Below are 17,553 nucleotides of genomic sequence, written 5' to 3'. Positions count from 1 at the left end.
ACACAATAATCCTAGCCACTGCTTGATATGTTTATATATATCCATGACAAATCAATCTCAAGCCCCGCACAATTCACCCCCCATGTATCTTTACACGTTTGTTTGAATAATCAAGAACTGGACCACCCCTAGGTTGTCTAGTCTTTCACGTTATAAATTGTATTTCTTTGTGTTGGAAAAATATTTTTACACGTTTGTTTGAATAATCAAATGTAATCTCCAATTAGTCCAAGTTTTTGTCATTATGCTAAAAGTTGGACTGCCTTGAAGCTTTGGGATACCTGTGTTTATTATGATAAGGTTGAAATTATTGACATTAATCAAAATAAGAGATAAATCACCAATTCCAATAAGTAATTTATCACTATGCTAAATCCTAATCTCTATTTTAACCAGCTTTTCTTTTCTTTCCTGGAAAACAATGGAAATTCTGAAAGAATATGAAGCTATATATAATCTGTCATAAAGAAATTAAATTAATTGAGTGTATCTTGCATTGTTGGGAAGAGCTGAGCCATTAAGGAATGGGAGACGAGTGAAAGAGCTCTCTTGGGCTGGTAGCTTGGCAACTCATTGTTAGTTAAGTTGACCCTGCTGGTCCATGGCTACTACTTGATAGGACTTGGGCCATGCTGGTTCCACGCCTGCTAGCTTGATAAGGACTTGTGCCGGTCGGAACTTTTTCATCTTGTCTTCTTCATGGTCCTCTGAATCTAAATTCTGAATACTAATTAATTCCTGGGGAACCATATCACGCAGATTCACCGTTCACTAAACGAATGATAAACGACCACTCAAGTATTTATACCAGTATTCAAACAACTGCAGTTTGTTCTGTTCCCAGGAAATTCTGAAGTCTCAGAAAAGTTATATTCCTGCCAGAAACTGCGTAAGACGACATGATTTTACATCTTGTGAGAGAAGGAGGAAGAGATATAATGATAAGAGAGAAGCTAAACTTCTGGTTTTAATTTTTAATGAAGGCTTCAATGATGAACAAGGGAATGAGCACAATCAGTAGTAAAAGCCCACCAGGATGCTTACCATCGAACCAAAATTTATTCTTGACAACATTTCAGTGTTGGTATATCACAGTAAATTCTACACTAATTGTTGATGTTTTATAAGAGCACAAGCTGATCAGACCCCATAATTATATTTTTAATTGAGATAAATCATTCATGGATCTGGAAATCAAAATTGGACACGCCAAGGTTTTTTATTCTTTCACGCAAAATATTGTTGGATTTTAAAAAATTGTTTCCAATTGATGTAGTTTTCTGAGGTGAATGATACATGTTTGCCAAGGTTGTTTATTCTTCTTATATGAATTTTGTTAGATTGGTTATGTCATCATACTTATCTACAGCCATTCTGAACAATTATTCTTTTGGTGTAGGTGGAAAGCATATTTCACTGCAGACTTTTACAAGGATATTGGTAATGCCCACTGTTTGTGTTCATCTTTTCCTATTGTTCGAATTCATATTCCTCCCCTGTGTCACTGAGGTTGAATAGAATCTATTCAATAACTGTGGACAAGTCTACACACATACCTCACCTAACTTGGCACATGCTAAATCAGCAAATTGGAAAGAAAATCAGTGTCGCATTCTTTAATACGCGGTAGTAATTTGTAGCGCTGATTTTTTTCTTTTTTCATGCAGCAGGACGAAAAACTCTGATATTCCCCACGATCATGGAAGAGAAGAATATGAACTTTGCATATTGCCCCACATAATTGTCCACTGGATCTTGATGTGCATGTCCCAGCATGTGAGAGTCTTGAATGCTTGGAAATCGATGGCAACTCTTTTTTGGCATATATGCATGCCATTCGGCACTGCTCTTAACAACTGACGATCTAAATGTCTAGGCCTTGATCTCCAGCTTCACCTGATGGAACTGGCTTCTCTTGAGTCTTGGACTTCAATGGTTGTTTCTTCTTTCTCCTGCTCAATCCGAGACTATTTTCCTATCACTCTTAAAAATTGAACCATTAATTGCACAATTTCAGATTAATACTCACAGTATGGGTGGAACAAAATTGGTTCTGTACCCAAGAAAATTCTCTTGAGTCTCAGAAAAAAAGTTCAACACCTGCCAGAAACTGCATAAGACGGCTTGTGAGAGATGCAGGAGGCCAGTTTCATGATGGCTTTTAATGGAAGGCTTGATTGATGAACAAGGGAATGATCATCATCAATAGTAAAAACCCTCCAGGTGCAAAAAAAACGGAACCAAAGAGATCCTGGGCAACATTGTGGGTGATTTTTTAACACAATAGTCCTAGCTCTACTTGTATGTTTATATATACTAAACCAATCTCAACCCCGCACAAGCCAACCCCCATAGACTTTTTTATACATTACAACCCCCATTAAGGTCCCTGGAATCAGGAATTGGACCAACCCCAGGTTGTCTAGTCTTTCACGTGAATGATTTCTTCAGGGGTTTGGTGGATGATGAAATGTGATCTCCAATTTGCCAAGTGTTTGTCATATTTGCTAAAAGTTTGACTGGCATGAATCTTTTGGACACTGTGTTATTATGATAAGTTGAGATATATATATGCCATTAATATCTTGTTATTACTTTGAAATTATTGACAAGAACACAATTAGAGATAAAATGCCAATTCCAATAAGAGATTTACCAACTATGCTAAATCCTAATCCCCTATTTAAACCAGCTTTTCTTTCTTTTCCTGTCCTGGTAAAACAATGGAAATGCTCAAACATATGAAGCTATATATAATCATAATGAAGCTGAATTAATTAGTGTATCTTGAAGTATTGGGAAGGGGTGAGCCATTAAGGAAGTGGAGACGAGTGAAAGTGCTCTCTTGGGCTGGTAGCTTGGCACCTGCCCAGCTCCTCTCACTGTGGCAAATGTCAGTCTCCCTTGTACACTTGTGTATATCCACCAACCTGTCAACCAACACAACATTGAAGTAAGATAAGAAATTATTAACAAAAAAAAAAACCATTTCTTAAATAAGAATGTCAAGCCAAATCCGCAAGATTGGGTACCTGTAGTTTTGAACCGAACCAGTCAGTTGAACCCAATCCGCCCTCTATTGGGCGGATGCGGCTATACCAAACAGTTTGGGTTGGGTAGTAGTGTATAAAAACCCAACCTTTTATCCCTTTTTAAATAATATACATTTCCAAAAACTAGAAATGAACTCCAAAGTAATATTATTGTCATCTCCATATTCAATGTCATATCTCATATGTTATAGTAGGTTTTTAATGTCTATGCATTAGATGTGTTACATACTGGGTAACCCTCAATCAACCTTCAACTCAACCCAATTGACCCATAAAGCCCACTCAACCCAACCCAGTCCATTGTGGGTTGGGTTTTGCCACAGAAATTTAGAAAGGATTAAGGATGGAGGTAAAATTTACCTCGCCCAGAAACCAAGCATGCCATGGAGTTTTGATAGGAGTTCATCGTGTTAATAGACATCTGGGTTGAAGTACCTGGCACTCTTCCATCTGTGTCACCACGTGCAAAATTTCCATCAGAGAAAGATTCGTCAAAATTAAGATAGAATGAATGTACATATAAAAAGAGGTTGAGTAATGAATAATTCTATTTCTGTCATGGGTAGCTGCAGTAAAGTCCTCAACCCATATGGCAATAATCAATTTTATGTTATGAAATTGACTTTGACCCATTACCTTTTAATGATAACACCAAATGAGGGACCTATCATGCACGTTTTCCACAAATAGAAGTGTAGAGAGATGAAATCTATGAAAAGCTTGGGGCCAATTGTTTTCATAGCAAGTTAGCCTTAGCCTTTATTACATTATCCCATCCACTGACAAACAATGATTATATCCTCTGGAATCCGAGAGAAATTTAACTGAAATTAATGGTTTTAATTTACCTGAATATCCAGACTCGAAGCCCGTTTGACATCAACTCTTGTAGAAGAGGAGTAACTGTTGAAGGGCTATCATTCCAATTTTGAAGGATGTCACTGCATGGCTCCCAGTCATGGCCGTTTTGTGACGTTTGCATGCATAGCTTCTTGAACACGGGCCTATTTAGATAAGCATACACATAGTAATCGCTGCATGGATCGAAATTCATGATCTGCCCACAACCCAATTAATCAATCAATTTCTTGAGTTTCAGAATTGTTTGATTGAAACTTTTAGCTGATGTTAACTTACTGAGGCCCTCTTGGGGTGGCAGTAAGATTGGAATGAACGCTAAGGGGCATAGATGTTGTATAGGTCCAGATAGTAAATGTTCTGGTTAACAACTTGAGTGGCTGCATCGCAGTCATCGGATTGATTTGAGGCATGGATGAAAAATCACAGGATTTTGGATTTGTTCTGCAACTTCACGAAATTAGAGCATGATTTTTGAAGTACTCATACATTCCTCTAACATCAGTTTCATCATTGATCACAGCATTCCCAATCTGCATATATTTGATTAATTGTTATTGAGAAGAAAATTAAGTTTCCGTCATCATTGGAATCAAAATGGATTCAACAAAACTGTTTCCCGAACAGGCTAAGTGTGTGAATGTGGGGACTTGCTAGCTGGACCAAGGGACCCCCATAGCAGCCTGTTTACTTTATACAACCCAAATTAACTTTGATGTATAAAGATCAAATAGATTATGCTTTGCACTATACATGTTAATCATGAGAAAAAGTGTAAAATGTTTAAATCGAATTAATGGTATTTCACTTCAAATATACCATATCTAGTAAGCAGCCTTTGTCTTTAATATGTATGGCTTTAAATCCATAGAGAATCACACCAGCAGAAATGAAGCAAAACATAGTTAATATTGCTAGTTTTTAAGTATTAACGCAATATGAGCGTCAATTATATCAAATTACTATTTACAAATAGAAATAAATGAGAATTTGAATAAAGAGTAAATGCAGCCCAAAAGAAAAATGAAAAGCTAGCTCACATGGGGGGGGCAATCATCCAAATTCTAAGCATCAATCATTCAACTCTTTGAAAGAAGCAAACGAAAAGAAAAGGGTATCTAGCAAACATAACCTTATGTGCCATAGAGTACTCCAAGTTTCCAATTTTATTGAATTGATTGACTGTCGGTGTGATGTGTGTGAGAGAGAAATGGAAGAAGAAGAGAAGAGAGATCGATACCTAATTCCTTTGAGGTTGATGAAGGTCTTGTTTGCCTTCTTGTTATGGGAGAGAATAGTATGTGCAAGTTGAGGTACATAATGCCCGGCATAGCTCGTCCACCAGCTATATAAAAATCTCTGTCTTTATATTCAGGAAATCTCTCCAGCCAATTCACCAAGAACACATAACTATCTTCAGCTGTTTTCCTATCTCCACTTTCATTGTAATCTGAAGTTGTATTAGAGTACGAAAACCCTACCCCAGCTGGTGACTCAAGAAACAAAACATTTGCAGCTTCACCCAAAAAATAAATAAATAAAAAGTTAATAAAGTAAATGCACTTGGAATATACATTAATTATCAGTATAAAAAGAAGAAAAAGCATATATACCATTGTTCCATGAGTATAAATTTTTGTACAGTGTTTTGCCATCACTGTGGACTCTAAATGGTCCAAGTTCTTGCATTGCTCCATAGGCAAGAGAAGAGCAACCAGGACCTGAAAATACACATAAAAATTAAGCTACATCAGTGTCAAATAATTAAAGAAGAGTAGTCACCAGAAGCAACATGTTCCAGATTACTATTTTATTTTATGTTATGTGTTTCACAAAACCCATATTATATATTAAGTGTGACAGCATGCAAGAGTTCCCTTTCCCAATGAAAGTTAAATAAACATATGGGTAAGTTGATCTGAATTCTTTATTTATTGTGTTGCCTTCAATGTAATTCTCTTTCTCTGTCTGATAGTTTTTTAAATAGCGGTGGTGACTGCATGCACTCCAGCAAATCCTCCATGGGAGTGAAGCCAGGGATTTGAAACTCAGGCACATATGCACCACTTGTGGAGAAGAAATCAGAAACGTGGGCCTTGAATTTATATATAATTATATACAAAAAGAGAAAAGATAAGACAGCCAACATCATAATAAAATAAAATAATTAAAACTAGGCTAGAATATTAATATCAACATCATCTAAAAAAATGATTAATATTTCCTACCTAATAGAACAAGGAGTAATCATGCAATTTTGTTGCCAGGTTAGATGGGAATTTGAGAAGAGAGAGAAGAAGACTACTGACTTTCACAACTTTTAGCAAATAATATTATCATTCACATTGATGATGATAATGTCAAATAATACTTCAAGAAATTAAGAAAGAAACAAAAATGGACAGTCTGTTTCTTACCTCCATTGAGCCAAAGAAGAAGAGGAAATGACTCCTTAGACTTCTGAGCTTCAGCAAAGTAATAATAAAGAGCACGACCAGCAGATTTATCAACAGTAACATAACCACCATACTGAGAAAACTTAACCTGAGGTTGTCCAGGCAATCTGTCAATTCTATCTTTCTCTTTAAGACCCTCTTGAGGATGAACTTTGGAAGCTCTCTTCACATGGTGAATTCCCGCAAAGAGACTCGTATCAATCCCAGAATTCTCCTTCAACTTAACGTTGTAGAAATGGCCAAGTTGCTCTGCCTGTTTCTTGCAATGACTCTCACCTACCAGAAACAACACAACGAGAAGTAAACTACTGAAAAGTCTCTTCTCCATTGTGTTAATTTGATCCTTTCTCTTGCTTTATCTTCAGTATAAATAGAAGAAAAAAAGAATAGAATAATTGAAGTTGGATCCAAAAACTAGCTGTTTATAAGGAATCGTAAACGAATGATTGTTTTAAATGGAGAAGTTTCAACAACCAAGAAAGCTAGCCAGGAAGGGAAACTTGAAAAATATAATATAAATAATAAATAAATAAATTATATAATAATCGGATCCAAACACTTTTCTTTTATTCACCAATCATGTTCATCCATGTGAGAAGAATTTTGATACAGTGGTTTGGTCAACCATCACACATGCAGTGTTCATAATTTTTTATTAACATAGGGAGCTCGACATATTAGACATACCCAAATTATGGAAGATTAATTAATGGATTAATTATAAATAATCTATTACTAATTAAGCTTAGATATTGTCTAAAATAGGTGATTTACATATTCTTCTTCTAATTCGGTGATTTTTTAATCTATATACTGTATATTGTTAATTATTCGAGCTCTTAGTCAACAATTATAATTTAATTATCTCTAGACAAGTTCTGTAATTTATTATCCATCATGCAATTTAATATTAAGATGAGAAAATGTATAAATTGAATTGAAAGTTAATTATTTGGATAACAGAATGTATCTGAAAATTAGATTTTAAATTAAAAAAAAAAACATATTTTCTTTATCTGTTTTATAGTATTTAATTAACCAAGAGAGTTGTATTTAAATGTAAAGATTTGGATGAAAAAAATACAACATAATAGTAGTATGATTTATACAAAAGATTTTGAAGGATAATGCATAAATAGATTTTTGAAAATAAAATTTTCATTGAATTAAACTCTTGTGATTATCTTTAAGTAATCTAAACAAAGTGTTTAAAATTTAAATATGTCTCTTAAGATTTCGTAATATTTTTAGTTTTGATTTAATCTCAACAAACATTTTTTTATTTAAAATGCAATTATTTAATCTCTTTTGATAAACTGGTTTGAGTATAACTCAAACGAAAAATTAGAGAAGAAGAAGTTTAACCACATATATATACCATAACAATCTATCAAATTAATGATGTACGATGTGGGATAAATATAACTTCTAATAAATAGGCAATGTGGTATTTGAGATAAATACAACCTCTAACACCCTCTGTCATACTCCTACGGTCCACGACGTATATGGGATAAATACAATTTCTAACACATGGGTGATGTCGTGTACAACTAAGGCTGACACCATGATAAGCTGGCCTAGGTATAACTCACCCCTAAAAGCTAACTTGAGGGAGAAGAGAGTTCAATCACATATATATCATAACAACTTATCAAATTGGCAATGTGAACAAATATAATTTCTGACATCTTTTATTTATTTATTATTTTTAATCATATTATGATTGATTATGGACACTCAATATGACAAAAGGCAACAGCAATTCCTTGTTCTTGTGATGCAATCATTGAAATGGGGCAATTTTGAAAGTGAAAAATAAAAATAAATAAATAAAAACTAGTAGGAAAGTGGGCCAAAATTCGAAAGGATTAGATTAAAAATAATTGAAGAAGGAGTGGTGGGTGGAGGAATCCTTTTGTTTCTTTGATTTGGAAATATATATTAATTTGGAAGCTTCTCAAGATCCGTTTTTTTCCGTTCTTTTCAAAGTTTTAACAGAATGAATGAGGAGAAACAAAAGCAGCCTTGTCTTTTTATTTGCTTGTTTTTTGGTAACGGTGTTATGGGTTTAGTCTAGTCCAGTCCATTTTATGGTACCAATAATATTAATAAAAATTAAATTAACAAAATTGTGGCATGGGTTGAATGCTATACCTTCAAGCAAACTATTATTTTGGTAGTCTAATGTACTAAATCCAAATAGTTCAACAAGATAAAACAAAACCCAAAAAAGAAAGCGGTTTAATATTATTCGCGGTGATTGTGTTGTTTGATGTGACGATTCTATGAATCATTTAGTTTTTTGCATTCGGAGCTAATATTATTAATAGTATAAACTTTTCAGAAAATGAGATTTAATGATAGTCTTAATTGTTTACATCAACATATCGACTCAATATTTTCGGTTAGCAAAGAAGTAAAATTCTTAAAAGAAGAAGGAAAAAAAAGGAAATTATTGATCGTCTTTTTGGTCTAATGTTTCTTCAATATTAGGTACCTATCACTAAGTACTAGATGTTTTAATATTATTTTGCAATTGTTATATCGTTTGATGTGGAAATTATATTAATCATTTAGTCTTTTACATTCATAGAAGAGGAAACATTTTATCAATGATGAGTAATATTGTCGATCTAAAAAGTATAGGTCTTTCGATAAAAGGGTAAAAAAGGGAATTATTGTTCTTGTTTTTGGTTAACCGTTTCTTCAAAATTAGGCATCCATTACTAAGTAGTAGTAGGTAGTAATAAATGTGAAAGCAATGGGAGGCAATAGTCATTTTAAGAAGTTTGAAGATGAAATGAAATTAGAATAACATGCTTCAATAGCTTCTAATCTTCCCCATCATATGGTCGAATTGGTGCACAGCCCAAACCCATCTCTATCTCTCAAAATTGGGTTTGAAAAATGATTTGGGCCTAGCCCATTTTATGATACTATTAGCCTTTTTCTTGAAGATCAGCCCATAATGCTTTATTGGCCCATTACTATCCAACACAACCCTAAACCCCATAAGGCATACAAAGATGAAGAAATACAGTGTTTTTACAAAGAGAAAGAATTGAAGCAAATCTCAGCCCAGCCACCAGCCTCTCTTCTTCAGGAAGAGAAAAATCTATTTATTCACATTTGCACTCAATGTAATGAGAGCTTAGCAAACTGCCTTGACACATGGAAGGCTCTCGTCCATTCATCTCTTTGAAATGAGAAAAAGTTGGTGAGAATATCTTTGGAGATATGGGCTTGCAGCTGGTACAAAGAGACATTAATTGTGCTGACATAGGCTTGACTTTTGAGGATAACAAGAAGTTTCATATACGTGCCAGAAACTGCATAAGACCGCTTGTGAGAGATGAAGGAGGCCAGTTTGATGATGGGGCTTAATGAAAGGCTTGATTAATGAACCAGGGAAGGATCATAATCAAGTAGAAAAGCCCTCAAGGATGCTAAAAATGGAAGCAAAAAACACCCTGGGCAAAATTGTGGGTGATGTTTAACACAAAATCCTAGCCACTGCTTGATATGTTTATATAATCCATGACAAATCAATCTCAAGCCCGCACAATTCAACCCCCCATGTATCTTTTACACGTTTGTTTGAATAATCAAGAACTGGACACACCCTAGGTTGTCTAGTCTTTCACGTTATAAATGTATTTCTTTGTGTTGGAAAAATATTTTTACACGTTGTTTGAATAATCAAATGTAATCTCCAAATTAGTCCAAGTTTTTGTCATTATGCTAAAAGTTGGACTGCCTTGAAGCTTTTGGGATACCTGTGTTTATTATGATAAGGTGAAATTATTGACATTAATCAAAATAAGAGATAAAATCACCAATTCCAATAAGTAATTATCAACTATGCTAAATCCTAATCTCTATTTTAACCAGGCTTTTCTTTTCTTTCCTGGTAAAACATGGAAATTCTGAAAGAATATGAAGCTATATATAATCTGTCATAAAGAAAGTAATTAATTGAGTGTACTTGCATTGTTGGGAAGAGCTGAGCCCTTAAGGAAGTGGGAGACGAGTGAAAGAGCTCTCTTGGCTGGTAGTTGGCAACTCATTGTTAGGTAAGTTGACCAGCTGCTGGTCCATGGCTACTAACTTGATAGGGACTTGGGCCAGCTGCTGGTTCACCCTGCTAGCTTGATAAGGACTGTGCCGGTCGGAACTTTTTCATCTGTCTTCTTCATGGTCCTCGAATCTAAATTCTGAATACTAATTAATTCCTGGGGAACCATATCACGCAGATTCACCGTTCACTAAACGAATGATAAACGACCACTCATATTTATACCAGTATTCAAACAACATGCAGTTTGTTCTGTTCCCAGGAAAATTCTGAAGTCTCAGAAAAGTTATATTCCTGCCAGAAACTGCGTAAGACGACATGATATGTACATCTGTGAGAGAAGGAGGAAGAGATATAAATGATAAGAGAGAAGCTAAACTTCTGGTTTTAAATTTTTAATGAAAGGCTTCAATGATGAACAAGGGAATGAGCACAATCAAGTAGTAAAGCCCACCAGGGGCTTACCATCGAACCAAAAATTATTCTTGACAACTTTTCAGTGTTGGTATATCACAGTAAATTCTACCTAATTGTTGATGTTTATATAAGAGCACAAGCTGATCAGACCATAATTATATTTTTAATTGAGATAAAATCATCATGAGATCTGGAAATCAAAATTGGACACGCCAAGGTTTTTTATTCTTTCACGCAAAATTTGTGGATTTTAAAAAATTGTTTCCAATTGATGTAGTTTTCTGAGGTGAATGATACATGTTTGCCAGGTTTTATTCTCTTATATGAAATTTTGGTAGATGGTTATGTTCATACTTATCTACAGCCATTCTGAACAATTATTCTTTTGGTGTAGGTGGAAAGCATATTTCACTGCAGACTTTTACAAGGATATTGGTAATGCCCACTGTTTGTGTTCATCTTATTCCTATTGTTCGAATTCATATTCCTCCCCTGTGTCACTGAGGTTGAATAGAATCTATTCAATATACTGTGACAAGTCTACAACATACCTCACCTAACTGTGGCACATGCTAAATCAGCAAATTGGGAAAGAAAAATCAGTGTCGCATTCTTTAATACGCAGGTAGTATATTTGTAGCGCTGAATTTTTTCTTTTCATGCAGCAGGACGAAAAACTCTGATATTCCCCACGATCATGGAAGAGGAGAATATGAACGTTGCATATTGCCCCACATAATTTGTCCACTGGATCTTGATGTGCATGTCCCAGCATGTGAGAGTCTTGAATGCTTGGAAATCGATGGCAACTCTTTTTGGCATAATTGCTGCCATTCGGCACTGCTCTTAAACAACTGACGATCAGTAAATGTCTAGGCCTTGATCTCCAGCTTACCTGATGGAACTGGCTTCTCTTGAGTCTTTGGACTTCAATGGTTGTTTCTTTCTTTCCTGCTCAATCCGAGACTATTTTCCTATCACTCTAAAAAATTGAAGCCATTAATTGCACAATTTCAGAATTAATATCACAGTATGGGTGGAACAAAAAGATTGGTTCTGTACCCCAGAAAATCTCTTGAGTCTCGAAAAAAAGTTCAACACCTGCCAGAAACTGCATAAGACGGCTTGTGAGGATGAGGAGGCCAGTTTCATGATGGCTTTTAATGGAAGGCTTGATTGATGAACAAGGGAATGATCATCATCAAGTAGTAAAAACCCTCCAGGATGCTAAAAACGGAACCAAGAAGATCCTGGGCAACATTGTGGGTGATTTTTAACACAATAGTCCTAGCTCTACTTGATATGTTTATATATCTAAACCAATCTCAACCCCCGCACAAGCCAACCCCCATAGACTTTTTTATACATTACAACCCCCATTAAGGTCCCTGGAAATCAGGAATTGGACCAACCCCAGGTTGTCTAGTTTTCACGTGAATGATTTCTTCAGGGGTTTGGTGGATGATGAAGTGATCTCCAAGTTGCCAAGTGTTTGTCAATTTGCTAAAAGTTTGACTGGCATGAATCTTTTGGACACTGTGTTATTAGATAAGGTTGAGATTATATATGCCCTTAATATCTTGTTATTACTTTGAAATTATTGACAAAAACAAATTAGAGATAAAATGCCAATTCCAATAAGAGATTTACCAACTATGCTAAATCCTAATCCCCTATTTAAACCAGGCTTTTCTTCTTTTCCTGTCCTGGTAAAACATGGAAATGCTCAAACATATGAAGCTATATATAATCATAATGAGCTGAATTAATTAGTGTATCTTGAAGTATTGGGAAGGGGTGAGCCATTAAGGAAGTGGGAGACGAGTGAAAGTGCTCTCTTGGGCTGGTAGCTTGGCACCTGATGCCCAGCTCCTCTCACTGTGGCAAATGTCAAGTCTCCCTTGTACACTTGTGTTATATCCACCAACTGTCAACACAACACAACATTGAAGTAAGATAAGAAATATAACAAAAAAAAAAAACCATTTCTTAAATAAGAATGTCAAGCCAAATCCGCAAGATTGGGTACCTGTAGGTTTGAACCGAACCAGTCAGTTGAACCAATCCGCCCTCTAATTGGGGGATGCGGGCTATACCAAACAGTTTGGGTGGGTAGTAGGTATAAAAACCCAACCTTTATCCCTTTTTAAAATAATATACATTTCCAAAAACTAGAAATGAACTCTCAAAAGTATAATTATTGTCATCCCATATTCAATGTCATATCTCATATGTTTATAGTAGGTTTTTAATGTCTATGCATTAGAGTGTTACATACTGGGTAACTCAATCAACCTTCAAAACTCAACCCAATTGGACCCATAAAGCCCAACTAACCCAACCCAGTCCATGTGGGGTGGGTTTTGCCACAGAAATTTAGAAAGGATTAAGGAAATGGAGGTAAAATTTACCTCGCCACCATGAAACAAGCATGCCATGGAGTTTTGATAGGAAGGTTCATCGTGTTAATAGACATCTGGGTTGAAGTAACTGGCACTCTTCCATCTGTGTCACCACTGAAAATTTCATCAGAGGAAAGATTCGTCAAAATAAGATAGAATGAATGTACATATAAAAAGAGGGTTGAGTAATGAATAATTCTATTTTCTGTCATATGGTAGCTGCAGTAAAGTCCTCAACCCATATGGCAATATCAATTTTATGTTATGAAATTGACTTTGATCCATTACACTTTAATGATGAACAGCCAATGAGGGACCTATACATGCACGTTTTCCACAAAGAAGTGTAGAGAGATGAAATCATGAAAAGCTTGGGGCCAATTGTTTTCATAGCAAAGTTAGCCTTAGCCTTTATTATCATTATCCCATCCACTGACAAACAAATGATTATATCCTCTGGAATCCGATAGAGAAATTTAACTGAAATTAATGGTTTTAATTTACCTGAATATCCAGACTCGAAGCCCGTTTGACATCAACTCTTGTAGAAGAGGGTAACTGTTGAAGGGCTATCATTCCAATTTTGAAGGATGTCACTGCATGGCTCCCAGTCATGGCAAGTTTTGTGACGTTTGCATGCATAGCTTCTGAACATCGGGCCTATTTAGAAAGCATAACACATAGTAATCGCTGCATGGATCGAAATTCATGATCTGCACACACCCAATTAATCAATCAATTTCTTGAGTTTCAGAATTGTTTGATTGGAAACTTTTAGCTGATGTTAACTTACTGAGGCCCTCTTGGGGTGGGCAGTAAGATTGGAATGAACGCATAAGGGGGCATAGATGTTGTATATGTCCAGATAGTAAATGTTCTGGTTAACAACTTGAGTGGCTGCATCGCAGTCATCGGATTGATTTGAGGCATTGGATGAAAAACACAGGATTTTTGGATTTGTTCTGCAACTTCATACGAAATTAGAGCATGATTTTTGAAGTACTCAACATTCCTCTAACATCAGTTTCATCATTGTCACAGCATTCCCAATCTGCATATATTTGATAATTTGTTATTGAGAAAGAAAATTAAGTCCGTCATCATTGGAATCAAAATGGATTCAACAAATGTTCCCGAACAGGGAACTAAGGGTGTGAATGTGGGGACTTGCTAGCTGGACCAAAGAGGACCCCATAGCAGCCTGGTTTACTTTATACAACCCAAATTAACTTTGAGTATAAAGATCATAGATTTGCTTTGCATCTATACATGTTAATCATGAGAAAAAAGTGTAAAATGTTTAAATCGAATTAATGGTATTTCACTTCAAGATATACCATATCTAGTAAGCAGGCTTTGTCTTTAATATGTATGGCTTTAATATACATAGAGAATCACACCAGCAGAAATGAAGCAAAACATAGTTAATATTGCTAGTTTTTAAGTATTAACGCAATATGAGCGTCAATTATATCAAATTACTATTTACAAATAGAAAATAAATGAGAATTTGAATAAAAGAGTAAATGCAGCCCAAAAGAAAAATGAAAAGCTAGCTCACATGGGGGGGGCAATCATCCAAATTCTAAGCATCAATCATTCAACTCTTTGAAAGAAGCAAACAAAGAAGAAAAGGGTATCTAGCAAACAACCTTATTGTGCATAGAGTACTCCAGTTTCCAATTTATTGAATTGATTGACTGTCGGTGTGATGTGTGTGAGAGAGAAATGGAAGAAGAGAAGAAGAGAAGATCGATACCATAATTCCTTGAGGTTGATGAAGGTCTTGTTTGCTTCTTGTTATGGGAGAGAATAGTATGTGCAAGTTGAGGTACATAATGCCGGCATAGCTCTCACCAGCTATATAAAAATCTCTGTCTTATATTCAGGAAATCTCTCCAGCCAATTCCAAGAACACTAAACTATCTTCAGCTGTTTTCCTATCTCCACTTTCATTGTATCTGAAGTTGTATTAGAGTACGAAAACTACCCCAGCTGGTGACTCAAGAAACAAAACATTTGCAGCTCACCCAAAAAATAAATAATAAAAAAGTTAATAAAGTAATGCACTTGGAATATACATTAATTATCAGTATAAAAGAAGAAAAAGCATATATACATTGTTCCATGAGTATAAATTTTGTACAGTGTTTTCCATCACTGTGGACCTAAATGGTCCAAGTTCTGCATTGCTCCATAGGCAAGAGATGAGCAACCAGGACCTGAAAATACACCTAAAATTAAGCTGCATTAGTGTCAAATAATTAAAGAAGAGTAGTCACCAGAAGCAACATGTTCAGATTACTATTTTATTTTAGTTATGTGTTTCACAAAACCCATATTATATTAAGTGTGACAGCATGCAAGAGTTCCCTTTCCCAATGAAGTTAAATAAACATATGGGTAAGTTGATCTGAATTCTTATTTATTGTGTTGCCTTCAATGTAATTCTCTTTCTCTGTCTGATAGTTTTTTAAATAGCGGTGGTGACTGCATGCACTCCGCAATCCTCCATGGGAGTGAAGCCAGGGATTTGAAACTCAGGCAATATGCACCACTTGTGGAGAAGAAATCAGAAACGTGGGCCTGAATTTATATAATTATATACAACAAGAGAAAAGATAAGACAGCCAACATCATAATAAAATAAAAAAATTGAAACTAGGCTAGATTAATATCAACATCTAAAAAAATGATTAATATTTCCTACCTAATAGAACAAGGAGTAATCATGCAATTTTGTTGGCAGGTTAGATGGGAATTTGAGAAGAGAGAGAGAAGACTACGACTTTCACAACTTAGCAAATAATATTATCATTCACATTGATGATGTAATGTCAAATAATACTTCAAGAAATTAAGAAGAAACAAAAATGGACAGTCTGTTTCTTACCTCCATTGAGCCAAAGAAGAAGAGGAAATGACTCCTTAGACTTCTGAGCTTCAGCAAAAGATAATAAAGAGACGACCAGCAGATTTATCAACAGTAACATAACCACCATACTGAGAAAACTTAACCTGAGGTTGTCCAGGCAATCGTCAATTCTATCTTTCTCTTTAAGACCCTCTTGAGGATGAACTTTGGAAGCTCTCTTCACATGGTGGAATTCCCTCAAAGAGACTCGTATCAATCCAGAATTCTCCTTAACTTAACGTTGTAGAATGGCCAAGTTGCTTGCCTGTTTCTTGCAATGACTCTCACCTACCAGAAACAACACAACGAGAAGAAACTACTGAAAAGTCTCTTCTCCATTGTGTTAATTTGATCCTTTCTCTTGCTTATCTTCAGTATAAATAGAAGGAAAAAATAATAGAATAATTGAAGTTGGATCCAAAAACTAGCTGTTTATAAGGAATCGTAAACGAATAATGTTTTAATGGAGAAGTTTCACAACCAAGAAAGCTAGCCAGGAAGGGAACTTGAAAAATATAATAGTATTTTCACAAATCCTTTTGCCTCTCTGCTTCAATGTAGCTGTTCCTTCTGGTGCTTTTTCTTCTTCCTCCTCCTCCTCCTCCTCCTCTTCTTCTTCAACATTATATTCACTGTCACTACCATGACCATCATCAAAATCAGTACCTACATCAGTAATTTCGTGTTCCTCCACTTCTTCCTCCTCCTCTATATCAATGCCCACATGAGGACCAGTTTCATTCTTCTCACAGCCAGATTTCCCAAATAATTTAACATTAAATCCATTGTCACCATTGTATTGAAAAACCTGCACCACATCACTTTAAAAATAAGTAATATAATAATTGATGTCACCTACGTTGTTTGCTAATTTTTAGTTATTTAAGTTTATCCCCTGAGCTAAATGACTACAGAAACTAAGGCTTTGCCTCAAGGAGATTAAATTAACTTTCAAAATCATTTTAACATTTAATTAGCATTTTGAAATAAGGCAATTAACTATGAGAAGCTAAGCAGGTTCTTGATATGAAATTTAAATAGAATTCCTCATAGCCCAAAACCAGCGATACAAGCAATTATACAAAATAGTGTCTAGTTAAAATGTTTTCAAAAACATTTTTTGGGTATAATCCAAAAAATATATATATATTTTTAATTCCTTTTAAACTCTAAAAACAATTTTTGAATACCATATCACACACTTTCTGATATTAAAAAATATTGAGATGCAACTCAGAGTTCTTAATTTCACCTTAGTTTTCGGAAATTGTTTTCCCAGCACCATCCTTACAGGCACTGAAACGTTAACCAAAGTTTTCATTTACAAGCAAGAAAAGCAATTGAAGAAAAATCATCTTAAGCTGCCCAAGTATTC

At 35.1% G+C, this 17,553-nt stretch overlaps 2 protein-coding genes and 2 pseudogenes across 2 annotated transcripts in view; all 4 read right to left on the bottom strand.

The window, feature by feature from the left end:
- The window catches only part of LOC116138218 (F-box/WD-40 repeat-containing protein At3g52030-like), an 81,928-nt gene that overhangs the window by 11,290 nt on the left and 53,085 nt on the right, over window positions 1-17,553 (bottom strand). The gene's annotated exons all lie outside the window — the stretch shown is intronic.
- Window positions 1-17,553, bottom strand: part of LOC116138219 (N-terminal acetyltransferase A complex catalytic subunit NAA10) — a 73,154-nt gene that overhangs the window by 55,030 nt on the left and 571 nt on the right. The gene's annotated exons all lie outside the window — the stretch shown is intronic.
- On the bottom strand, window positions 2,698-6,856 carry LOC116138243 (annotated as a pseudogene).
- On the bottom strand, window positions 12,628-17,499 carry LOC116138220 (annotated as a pseudogene).

Source organism: Pistacia vera, unplaced genomic scaffold, assembly GCF_008641045.1.
Source record: "Pistacia vera cultivar Batoury unplaced genomic scaffold, PisVer_v2 Contig34, whole genome shotgun sequence".
NCBI lineage: Eukaryota > Viridiplantae > Streptophyta > Magnoliopsida > Sapindales > Anacardiaceae > Pistacia > Pistacia vera.
The sequence above is the reverse complement of the archived record's forward strand: the minus strand, read 5'-3'. Positions and strand labels throughout refer to the sequence as shown.